Source organism: Triturus cristatus, chromosome 11 (assembly GCF_964204655.1).
Source record: "Triturus cristatus chromosome 11, aTriCri1.1, whole genome shotgun sequence".
Classification (NCBI taxonomy): Eukaryota; Metazoa; Chordata; class Amphibia; order Caudata; family Salamandridae; genus Triturus; species Triturus cristatus.
This window is the reverse complement of record NC_140594.1, coordinates 1140177086-1140188227: the sequence shown is the minus strand read 5'-3', so window position 1 is coordinate 1140188227 and position 11142 is coordinate 1140177086. Positions and strand designations below refer to the sequence as shown.

General features: G+C 44.8%; 7 non-coding genes across 7 annotated transcripts; all 7 read right to left on the bottom strand.

Annotated features, from left to right (window-relative positions):
- TRNAG-CCC (transfer RNA glycine (anticodon CCC)) lies at window positions 1-72 on the bottom strand. The gene has a single exon. It is a non-coding gene; the product is annotated as a tRNA-Gly (tRNA).
- Window positions 73-1587: 1515 nt separating this feature from the next.
- Window positions 1588-1659, bottom strand: TRNAG-CCC (transfer RNA glycine (anticodon CCC)). The gene has a single exon. It is a non-coding gene; the product is annotated as a tRNA-Gly (tRNA).
- A 1527-nt stretch (window positions 1660-3186) lies between these two features.
- TRNAG-CCC (transfer RNA glycine (anticodon CCC)) lies at window positions 3187-3258 on the bottom strand. Its single transcript has one exon. It is a non-coding gene; the product is annotated as a tRNA-Gly (tRNA).
- Window positions 3259-4773: 1515 nt separating this feature from the next.
- On the bottom strand, window positions 4774-4845 carry TRNAG-CCC (transfer RNA glycine (anticodon CCC)). The gene has a single exon. It is a non-coding gene; the product is annotated as a tRNA-Gly (tRNA).
- A 1527-nt stretch (window positions 4846-6372) lies between these two features.
- On the bottom strand, window positions 6373-6444 carry TRNAG-CCC (transfer RNA glycine (anticodon CCC)). Its single transcript has one exon. It is a non-coding gene; the product is annotated as a tRNA-Gly (tRNA).
- A 1515-nt stretch (window positions 6445-7959) lies between these two features.
- On the bottom strand, window positions 7960-8031 carry TRNAG-CCC (transfer RNA glycine (anticodon CCC)). The gene has a single exon. It is a non-coding gene; the product is annotated as a tRNA-Gly (tRNA).
- A 1527-nt stretch (window positions 8032-9558) lies between these two features.
- Window positions 9559-9630, bottom strand: TRNAG-CCC (transfer RNA glycine (anticodon CCC)). Its single transcript has one exon. It is a non-coding gene; the product is annotated as a tRNA-Gly (tRNA).
- Between the last annotated feature and the right edge of the window lie 1512 nt (window positions 9631-11142).

Here is an 11142-nt window from a genome sequence, read left to right as displayed (position 1 = left end):
TGCATTGGCCGGGAATTGAACCCGGGTCAACTGCTTGGGAAGCAGCTATGCTCACCACTATACCACCAACGCCCTATGATGTGGGTGCTCTCGGTTCTAAAGATTACAACCCCGAGTTCAATGACTATCTTGCACCAGTTTCAATGGTGCATTTGGTTTAGATACCAACATGAAAAGCAGTAGAAAGTTTCTTGTAGAGGGTAAGGAACTGGGGATTGAATCCAAGGCCAAATCTGTGCAGAAGAGAAGAAATGGAAAGCAGTAGTACAAATAGTGGAAATGAACATATTTAGGCATCATTGGAAGCAAAGCAGCGAGGAGAAAGAGAGTGCCTTCCATGAAATGCCCAGGAGAATGATAAGAGCAGAACGAAAAGGCAAGAATGACATTCAAAGCATGCCCAGAAAAACGTGTGACGGTCCCACCAGTCATTTATGCTTATAATTGGGTATCTTTACTTTCAAAGTATGGGGTTGATCCTTTGGCGATCACTCTCTTGTATTTCAGCAGAGACAGATAGTTGAGAAGTCTTTTCTCACATAGCTAGCACAAGCCTGCGCTTTTCCTTGCTGGTAGCGTGGAAATGACAGATTGGTCCTCAGAAGAAAAAACAAGAAATATTATAGCAGAGGATGGTTTCGATCCATCGACCTCTGGGTTATGGGCCCAGCACGCTTCCGCTGCGCCACTCTGCTCCCTTGTAAAAGTGTTCTCTTTATGCAGAGGAGGAGCTTTCAGCGAAGTGGCGAGGGATTGGTGGGTCTCGCTCCTCATTTGCCTAAGCATGCTGCAATGTATGCTGGGTGCAGAAAATCTTCATCTTCTCGTCTCACAGTCAGTCATAACTGAAAGTGCAGACCCTCTTGGGAACTAGCAGTTTCAGGCCTTTACCAAGATAGCAGCTCTCTAACCCTCTCCTCTCTCTTTGATCCTAGCGCTAGCATGCTCAGGATTTGATTTTACCTGGGAGCCAGAGATCTACCCGGTGAGGGGAGGCTTTTGAGCGTTTGGGAGCGTTCGGGACGTGAGGACATTGGACAGGAAATGTTGCCATCTTGAAATATCCAACCTTCCTGCTGTCGTGAGAGGCTCTTTCCATGGACATCTGCCTCTTGGAGTCCTCTCAACTTGCTCTCTGATATAACATTTTGTGAGCTGCAGTTACATCCGATGGCTACAAGGTGGCGCTGCATTCAGGTGAGAGAACCAGTGTGCACAAAATTGTTGGGGACTTTTGCCAGATTCATCGGTGGATCTTGCCTACTTTTATTCACATGTTAGATATTGCCTAGAAATGCTTTTTAATATAGAGATGCTAGAGTTAGAATGTCTGGTCGGGGATCAGCCCTTTCATTGTCTACCGCCCGCAACATATTTATTACCAGCACATGTGAGTGGTGACTCTGCTTTTTGGAAAATAGCATCTAATAGGACAATGAATGTAGCAGATGGGGCGATCGAGATGCCTGCCTAAGTATTTCATTTTTTTTTTATTTTAACGTCTGATTAATCTGTTCATGATATTTCCGTTTTGTGACATGTTGCATTAAAACAAATCCTGCTTGGAGAACATATAAAAATTTGCACTGCATTGGCCGGGAATCGAACCCGGGTCAACTGCTTGGGAAGCAGCTATGCTCACCACTATACCACCAACGCCCTATGATGTGGTTGCTCTCGGTTCTAAAGATTACAACCCCGAGTTCAATGACTATCTTGCACCAGTTTCAATGGTGCATTTGGTTTAGATACCAACATGAAAAGCAGTAGAAAGTTTCTTGTAGAGGGTAAGGAACTGGGGATTGAAACCAAGGCCAAATCTGTGCAGAAGAGAAGAAATGGAAAGCAGTAGTACAAATAGTGGAAATGAACATATTTAGGCAGCATTGGAAGCAAAGCAGCGAAGAGAAAGAGAGTGCCTTCCATGAAATGCCCAGGAGAATGATAAGAGCAGAACGAAAAGGCAAGAATGACATTCAAAGCATGCCCAGAAAAACGTGTGACGGTCCCACCAGTCATTTATGCTTATAATTGGGTATCTTTACTTTCAAAGTATGGGGTTGATCCTTTGGCGATCACTCTCTTGTATTTCAGCAGAGACAGATAGTTGAGAAGTCTTTTCTCACATAGCTAGCACAAGCCTGCGCTTTTCCTTGCTGGTAGCGTGGAAATGACAGATTGGTTCTCAGAAGAAAAAACAAGAAATATTATAGCAGAGGATGGTTTCGATCCATCGACCTCTGGGTTATGGGCCCAGCAGGCTTCCGCTGCGCCACTCTGCTCCCTTGTAAAAGTGTTCTCTTTATGCAGAGGAGGAGCTTTCAGCGAAGTGGCGAGGGATTGGTGGGTCTCGCTCCTCATTTGCCTAAGCATGCTGCAATGTATGCTGGGTGCAGAAAATCTTCATCTTCTCGTCTCACAGTCAGTCATAACTGAAAGTGCAGACCCTCTTGGGAACTAGCAGTTTCAGGCCTTTACCAAGATAGCAGCTCTCTAACCCTCTCCTCTCTCTTTGATCCTAGCGCTAGCATGCTCAGGATTTGATTTTAACTGGGAGCCAGAGATCTACCCGCTGAGGGCTTGCCTGGTGTGAGGCTTTTGAGCGTTTGGGAGCGTTCGGGACGTGAGGACATTGGACTGGAAATGTTGCCATCTTGAAATATCCAACCTTCCTGCTTTCGTGAGAGGCTCTTTCCATGGACATCTGCCTCTTGGAGTCCTCTCAACTTGCTCTCTGATATAACATTTTGTGAGCTGCAGTTACATCCGATGGCTACAAGGTGGCGCTGCATTCAGGTGAGAGAACAAGTGTGCACAAAATCGTTGGGGACTTTTGCCAGATTCATCGGTGGATCTTGCCTACTTTTATTCACATGCTAGATATTGCCTAGAAATGCTTTTTAATATAGAGATGCTAGACTTAGAATGTCTGGTCGGGGTTCAGCCCTTTCATTGTCTACCGCCCGCAACATATTTATTACCAGCACATGTGAGTGGTGACTCTGCTTTTTGGAAAATAGCATCTAATAGGACAATTAATGTAGAAGATGGGGCGATCGAGATGCCTGCCTAAGTATTTCATTTTTTTTTTAATTTAACGTCTGATTAATCTGTTCATGATATTTCCGTTTTGTGACATGTTGCATTAAAACAAATCCTGCTTGGAGAACATATAAAAATTTGCACTGCATTGGCCGGGAATCGAACCCGGGTCAACTGCTTGGGAAGCAGCTATGCTCACCACTATACCACCAACGCCCTATGATGTGGGTGCTCTCGGTTCTAAAGATTACAACCCCGAGTTCAATGACTATCTTGCACCAGTTTCAATGGTGCATTTGGTTTAGATACCAACATGAAAAGCAGTAGAAAGTTTCTTGTAGAGGGTAAGGAACTGGGGATTGAAACCAAGGCCAAATCTGTGCAGAAGAGAAGAAATGGAAAACAGTAGTACAAATAGTGGAAATGAACATATTTAGGCAGCATTGGAAGCAAAGCAGCGAAGAGAAAGAGAGTGCCTTCCATGAAATGCCCAGGAGAATGATAAGAGCAGAACGAAAAGGCAAGAATGACATTCAAAGCATGCCCAGAAAAACGTGTGACGGTCCCACCAGTCATTTATGCTTATAATTGGGTATCTTTACTTTCAAAGTATGGGGTTGATCCTTTGGCGATCACTCTCTTGTATTTCAGCAGAGACAGATAGTTGAGAAGTCTTTTCTCACATAGCTAGCACAAGCCTGCGCTTTTCCTTGCTGGTAGCGTGGAAATGACAGATTGGTCCTCAGAAGAAAAAACAAGAAATATTATAGCAGAGGATGGTTTCGATCCATCGACCTCTGGGTTATGGGCCCAGCACGCTTCCGCTGCGCCACTCTGCTCCCTTGTAAAAGTGTTCTCTTTATGCAGAGGAGGAGCTTTCAGCGAAGTGGCGAGGGATTGGTGGGTCTCGCTCCTCATTTGCCTAAGCATGCTGCAATGTATGCTGGGTGCAGAAAATCTTCATCTTCTCGTCTCACAGTCAGTCATAACTGAAAGTGCAGACCCTCTTGGGAACTAGCAGTTTCAGGCCTTTACCAAGATAGCAGCTCTCTAACCCTCTCCTCTCTCTTTGATCCTAGCGCTAGCATGCTCAGGATTTGATTTTAACTGGGAGCCAGAGATCTACCCGGTGAGGGGAGGCTTTTGAGCGTTTGGGAGCGTTCGGGACGTGAGGACATTGGACAGGAAATGTTGCCATCTTGAAATATCCAACCTTCCTGCTGTCGTGAGAGGCTCTTTCCATGGACATCTGCCTCTTGGAGTCCTCTCAACTTGCTCTCTGATATAACATTTTGTGAGCTGCAGTTACATCCGATGGCTACAAGGTGGCGCTGCATTCAGGTGAGAGAACAAGTGTGCACAAAATTGTTGGGGACTTTTGCCAGATTCATCGGTGGATCTTGCCTACTTTTATTCACATGCTAGATATTGCCTAGAAATGCTTTTTAATATAGAGATGCTAGAGTTAGAATGTCTGGTCGGGGATCAGCCCTTTCATTGTCTACCGCCCGCAACATATTTATTACCAGCACATGTGAGTGGTGACTCTGCTTTTTGGAAAATAGCATCTAATAGGACAATGAATGTAGCAGATGGGGCGATCGAGATGCCTGCCTAAGTATTTCATTTTTTTTTTATTTTAACGTCTGATTAATCTGTTCATGATATTTCCGTTTTGTGACATGTTGCATTAAAACAAATCCTGCTTGGAGAACATATAAAAATTTGCACTGCATTGGCCGGGAATCGAACCCGGGTCAACTGCTTGGGAAGCAGCTATGCTCACCACTATACCACCAACGCCCTATGATGTGGGTGCTCTCGGTTCTAAAGATTACAACCCCGAGTTCAATGACTATCTTGCACCAGTTTCAATGGTGCATTTGGTTTAGATACCAACATGAAAAGCAGTAGAAAGTTTCTTGTAGAGGGTAAGGAACTGGGTATTGAAACCAAGGCCAAATCTGTGCAGAAGAGAAGAAATGGAAAGCAGTAGTACAAATAGTGGAAATGAACATATTTAGGCAGCATTGGAAGCAAAGCAGCGAAGAGAAAGAGAGTGCCTTCCATGAAATGCCCAGGAGAATGATAAGAGCAGAACGAAAAGGCAAGAATGACATTCAAAGCATGCCCAGAAAAACGTGTGACGGTCCCACCAGTCATTTATGCTTATAATTGGGTATCTTTACTTTCAAAGTATGGGGTTGATCCTTTGGCGATCACTCTCTTGTATTTCAGCAGAGACAGATAGTTGAGAAGTCTTTTCTCACATAGCTAGCACAAGCCTGCGCTTTTCCTTGCTGGTAGCGTGGAAATGACAGATTGGTTCTCAGAAGAAAAAACAAGAAATATTATAGCAGAGGATGGTTTCGATCCATCGACCTCTGGGTTATGGGCCCAGCAGGCTTCCGCTGCGCCACTCTGCTCCCTTGTAAAAGTGTTCTCTTTATGCAGAGGAGGAGCTTTCAGCGAAGTGGCGAGGGATTGGTGGGTCTCACTCCTCATTTGCCTAAGCATGCTGCAATGTATGCTGGGTGCAGAAAATCTTCATCTTCTCGTCTCACAGTCAGTCATAACTGAAAGTGCAGACCCTCTTGGGAACTAGCAGTTTCAGGCCTTTACCAAGATAGCAGCTCTCTAACCCTCTCCTCTCTCTTTGATCCTAGCGCTAGCATGCTCAGGATTTGATTTTAACTGGGAGCCAGAGATCTACCCGCTGAGGACTTGCCCGGTGTGAGGCTTTTGAGCGTTTGGGAGCGTTCGGGACGTGAGGACATTGGACAGGAAATGTTGCCATCTTGAAATATCCAACCTTCCTGCTGTCGTGAGAGGCTCTTTCCATGGACATCTGCCTCTTGGAGTCCTCTCAACTTGCTCTCTGATATAACATTTTGTGAGCTGCAGTTACATCCGATGGCTACAAGGTGGCGCTGCATTCAGGTGAGAGAACAAGTGTGCACAAAATCGTTGGGGACTTTTGCCAGATTCATCGGTGGATCTTGCCTACTTTTATTCACATGCTAGATATTGCCTAGAAATGCTTTTTAATATAGAGATGCTAGAGTTAGAATGTCTGGTCGGGGTTCAGCCCTTTCATTGTCTACCGCCCGCAACATATTTATTACCAGCACATGTGAGTGGTGACTCTGCTTTTTGGAAAATAGCATCTAATAGGACAATGAATGTAGCAGATGGGGCGATCGAGATGCCTGCCTAAGTATTTCATTTTTTTTTTAATTTAACGTCTGATTAATCTGTTCATGATATTTCCGTTTTGTGACATGTTGCATTAAAACAAATCCTGCTTGGAGAACATATAAAAATTTGCACTGCATTGGCCGGGAATTGAACCCGGGTCAACTGCTTGGGAAGCAGCTATGCTCACCACTATACCACCAACGCCCTATGATGTGGGTGCTCTCGGTTCTAAAGATTACAACCCCGAGTTCAATGACTATCTTGCACCAGTTTCAATGGTGCATTTGGTTTAGATACCAACATGAAAAGCAGTAGAAAGTTTCTTGTAGAGGGTAAGGAACTGGGGATTGAATCCAAGGCCAAATCTGTGCAGAAGAGAAGAAATGGAAAGCAGTAGTACAAATAGTGGAAATGAACATATTTAGGCATCATTGGAAGCAAAGCAGCGAGGAGAAAGAGAGTGCCTTCCATGAAATGCCCAGGAGAATGATAAGAGCAGAACGAAAAGGCAAGAATGACATTCAAAGCATGCCCAGAAAAACGTGTGACGGTCCCACCAGTCATTTATGCTTATAATTGGGTATCTTTACTTTCAAAGTATGGGGTTGATCCTTTGGCGATCACTCTCTTGTATTTCAGCAGAGACAGATAGTTGAGAAGTCTTTTCTCACATAGCTAGCACAAGCCTGCGCTTTTCCTTGCTGGTAGCGTGGAAATGACAGATTGGTCCTCAGAAGAAAAAACAAGAAATATTATAGCAGAGGATGGTTTCGATCCATCGACCTCTGGGTTATGGGCCCAGCACGCTTCCGCTGCGCCACTCTGCTCCCTTGTAAAAGTGTTTTCTTTATGCAGAGGAGGAGCTTTCAGCGAAGTGGCGAGGGATTGGTGGGTCTCGCTCCTCATTTGCCTAAGCATGCTGCAATGTATGCTGGGTGCAGAAAATCTTCATCTTCTCGTCTCACAGTCAGTCATAACTGAAAGTGCAGACCCTCTTGGGAACTAGCAGTTTCAGGCCTTTACCAAGATAGCAGCTCTCTAACCCTCTCCTCTCTCTTTGATCCTAGCGCTAGCATGCTCAGGATTTGATTTTACCTGGGAGCCAGAGATCTACCCGGTGAGGGGAGGCTTTTGAGCGTTTGGGAGCGTTCGGGACGTGAGGACATTGGACAGGAAATGTTGCCATCTTGAAATATCCAACCTTCCTGCTGTCGTGAGAGGCTCTTTCCATGGACATCTGCCTCTTGGAGTCCTCTCAACTTGCTCTCTGATATAACATTTTGTGAGCTGCAGTTACATCCGATGGCTACAAGGTGGCGCTGCATTCAGGTGAGAGAACCAGTGTGCACAAAATTGTTGGGGACTTTTGCCAGATTCATCGGTGGATCTTGCCTACTTTTATTCACATGTTAGATATTGCCTAGAAATGCTTTTTAATATAGAGATGCTAGAGTTAGAATGTCTGGTCGGGGATCAGCCCTTTCATTGTCTACCGCCCGCAACATATTTATTACCAGCACATGTGAGTGGTGACTCTGCTTTTTGGAAAATAGCATCTAATAGGACAATGAATGTAGCAGATGGGGCGATCGAGATGCCTGCCTAAGTATTTCATTTTTTTTTTATTTTAACGTCTGATTAATCTGTTCATGATATTTCCGTTTTGTGACATGTTGCATTAAAACAAATCCTGCTTGGAGAACATATAAAAATTTGCACTGCATTGGCCGGGAATCGAACCCGGGTCAACTGCTTGGGAAGCAGCTATGCTCACCACTATACCACCAACGCCCTATGATGTGGTTGCTCTCGGTTCTAAAGATTACAACCCCGAGTTCAATGACTATCTTGCACCAGTTTCAATGGTGCATTTGGTTTAGATACCAACATGAAAAGCAGTAGAAAGTTTCTTGTAGAGGGTAAGGAACTGGGGATTGAAACCAAGGCCAAATCTGTGCAGAAGAGAAGAAATGGAAAGCAGTAGTACAAATAGTGGAAATGAACATATTTAGGCAGCATTGGAAGCAAAGCAGCGAAGAGAAAGAGAGTGCCTTCCATGAAATGCCCAGGAGAATGATAAGAGCAGAACGAAAAGGCAAGAATGACATTCAAAGCATGCCCAGAAAAACGTGTGACGGTCCCACCAGTCATTTATGCTTATAATTGGGTATCTTTACTTTCAAAGTATGGGGTTGATCCTTTGGCGATCACTCTCTTGTATTTCAGCAGAGACAGATAGTTGAGAAGTCTTTTCTCACATAGCTAGCACAAGCCTGCGCTTTTCCTTGCTGGTAGCGTGGAAATGACAGATTGGTTCTCAGAAGAAAAAACAAGAAATATTATAGCAGAGGATGGTTTCGATCCATCGACCTCTGGGTTATGGGCCCAGCAGGCTTCCGCTGCGCCACTCTGCTCCCTTGTAAAAGTGTTCTCTTTATGCAGAGGAGGAGCTTTCAGCGAAGTGGCGAGGGATTGGTGGGTCTCGCTCCTCATTTGCCTAAGCATGCTGCAATGTATGCTGGGTGCAGAAAATCTTCATCTTCTCGTCTCACAGTCAGTCATAACTGAAAGTGCAGACCCTCTTGGGAACTAGCAGTTTCAGGCCTTTACCAAGATAGCAGCTCTCTAACCCTCTCCTCTCTCTTTGATCCTAGCGCTAGCATGCTCAGGATTTGATTTTAACTGGGAGCCAGAGATCTACCCGCTGAGGGCTTGCCTGGTGTGAGGCTTTTGAGCGTTTGGGAGCGTTCGGGACGTGAGGACATTGGACTGGAAATGTTGCCATCTTGAAATATCCAACCTTCCTGCTTTCGTGAGAGGCTCTTTCCATGGACATCTGCCTCTTGGAGTCCTCTCAACTTGCTCTCTGATATAACATTTTGTGAGCTGCAGTTACATCCGATGGCTACAAGGTGGCGCTGCATTCAGGTGAGAGAACAAGTGTGCACAAAATCGTTGGGGACTTTTGCCAGATTCATCGGTGGATCTTGCCTACTTTTATTCACATGCTAGATATTGCCTAGAAATGCTTTTTAATATAGAGATGCTAGACTTAGAATGTCTGGTCGGGGTTCAGCCCTTTCATTGTCTACCGCCCGCAACATATTTATTACCAGCACATGTGAGTGGTGACTCTGCTTTTTGGAAAATAGCATCTAATAGGACAATTAATGTAGCAGATGGGGCGATCGAGATGCCTGCCTAAGTATTTCATTTTTTTTTTAATTTAACGTCTGATTAATCTGTTCATGATATTTCCGTTTTGTGACATGTTGCATTAAAACAAATCCTGCTTGGAGAACATATAAAAATTTGCACTGCATTGGCCGGGAATCGAACCCGGGTCAACTGCTTGGGAAGCAGCTATGCTCACCACTATACCACCAACGCCCTATGATGTGGGTGCTCTCGGTTCTAAAGATTACAACCCCGAGTTCAATGACTATCTTGCACCAGTTTCAATGGTGCATTTGGTTTAGATACCAACATGAAAAGCAGTAGAAAGTTTCTTGTAGAGGGTAAGGAACTGGGGATTGAAACCAAGGCCAAATCTGTGCAGAAGAGAAGAAATGGAAAACAGTAGTACAAATAGTGGAAATGAACATATTTAGGCAGCATTGGAAGCAAAGCAGCGAAGAGAAAGAGAGTGCCTTCCATGAAATGCCCAGGAGAATGATAAGAGCAGAACGAAAAGGCAAGAATGACATTCAAAGCATGCCCAGAAAAACGTGTGACGGTCCCACCAGTCATTTATGCTTATAATTGGGTATCTTTACTTTCAAAGTATGGGGTTGATCCTTTGGCGATCACTCTCTTGTATTTCAGCAGAGACAGATAGTTGAGAAGTCTTTTCTCACATAGCTAGCACAAGCCTGCGCTTTTCCTTGCTGGTAGCGTGGAAATGACAGATTGGTCCTCAGAAGAAAAAACAAGAAATATTATAGCAGAGGATGGTTTCGATCCATCGACCTCTGGGTTATGGGCCCAGCACGCTTCCGCTGCGCCACTCTGCTCCCTTGTAAAAGTGTTCTCTTTATGCAGAGGAGGAGCTTTCAGCGAAGTGGCGAGGGATTGGTGGGTCTCGCTCCTCATTTGCCTAAGCATGCTGCAATGTATGCTGGGTGCAGAAAATCTTCATCTTCTCGTCTCACAGTCAGTCATAACTGAAAGTGCAGACCCTCTTGGGAACTAGCAGTTTCAGGCCTTTACCAAGATAGCAGCTCTCTAACCCTCTCCTCTCTCTTTGATCCTAGCGCTAGCATGCTCAGGATTTGATTTTAACTGGGAGCCAGAGATCTACCCGGTGAGGGCTTGCCCGGTGTGAGGCTTTTGAGCGTTTGGGAGCGTTCGGGACGTGAGGACGTTGGACAGGAAATGTTGCCATCTTGAAATATCCAACCTTCCTCCTGTCGTGAGAGGCTCTTTCCATGGACATCTGCCTCTTGGAGTCCTCTCAACTTGCTCTCTGATATAACATTTTGTGAGCTGCAGTTACATCCGTTGGCTACAAGGTGGCGCTGCATTCAGGTGAGAGAACAAGTGTGCACAAAATCGTTGGGGACTTTTGCCAGATTCATCGGTGGATCTTGCCTACTTTTATTCACATGCTAGATATTGCCTAGAAATGCTTTTTAATATAGAGATGCTAGAGTTAGAATGTCTGGTCGGGGTTCAGCCCTTTCATTGTCTACCGCCCGCAACATATTTATTACCAGCACATGTGAGTGGTGACTCTGCTTTTTGGAAAATAGCATCTAATAGGACTATGAATGTAGCAGATGGGGCGATCGAGATGCCTGCCTAAGTATTTCATTTTTTTTTTAATTTAACGTCTGATTAATCTGTTCATGATATTTCCGTTTTGTGACATGTTGCATTAAAACAAATCCTGCTTGGAGAACA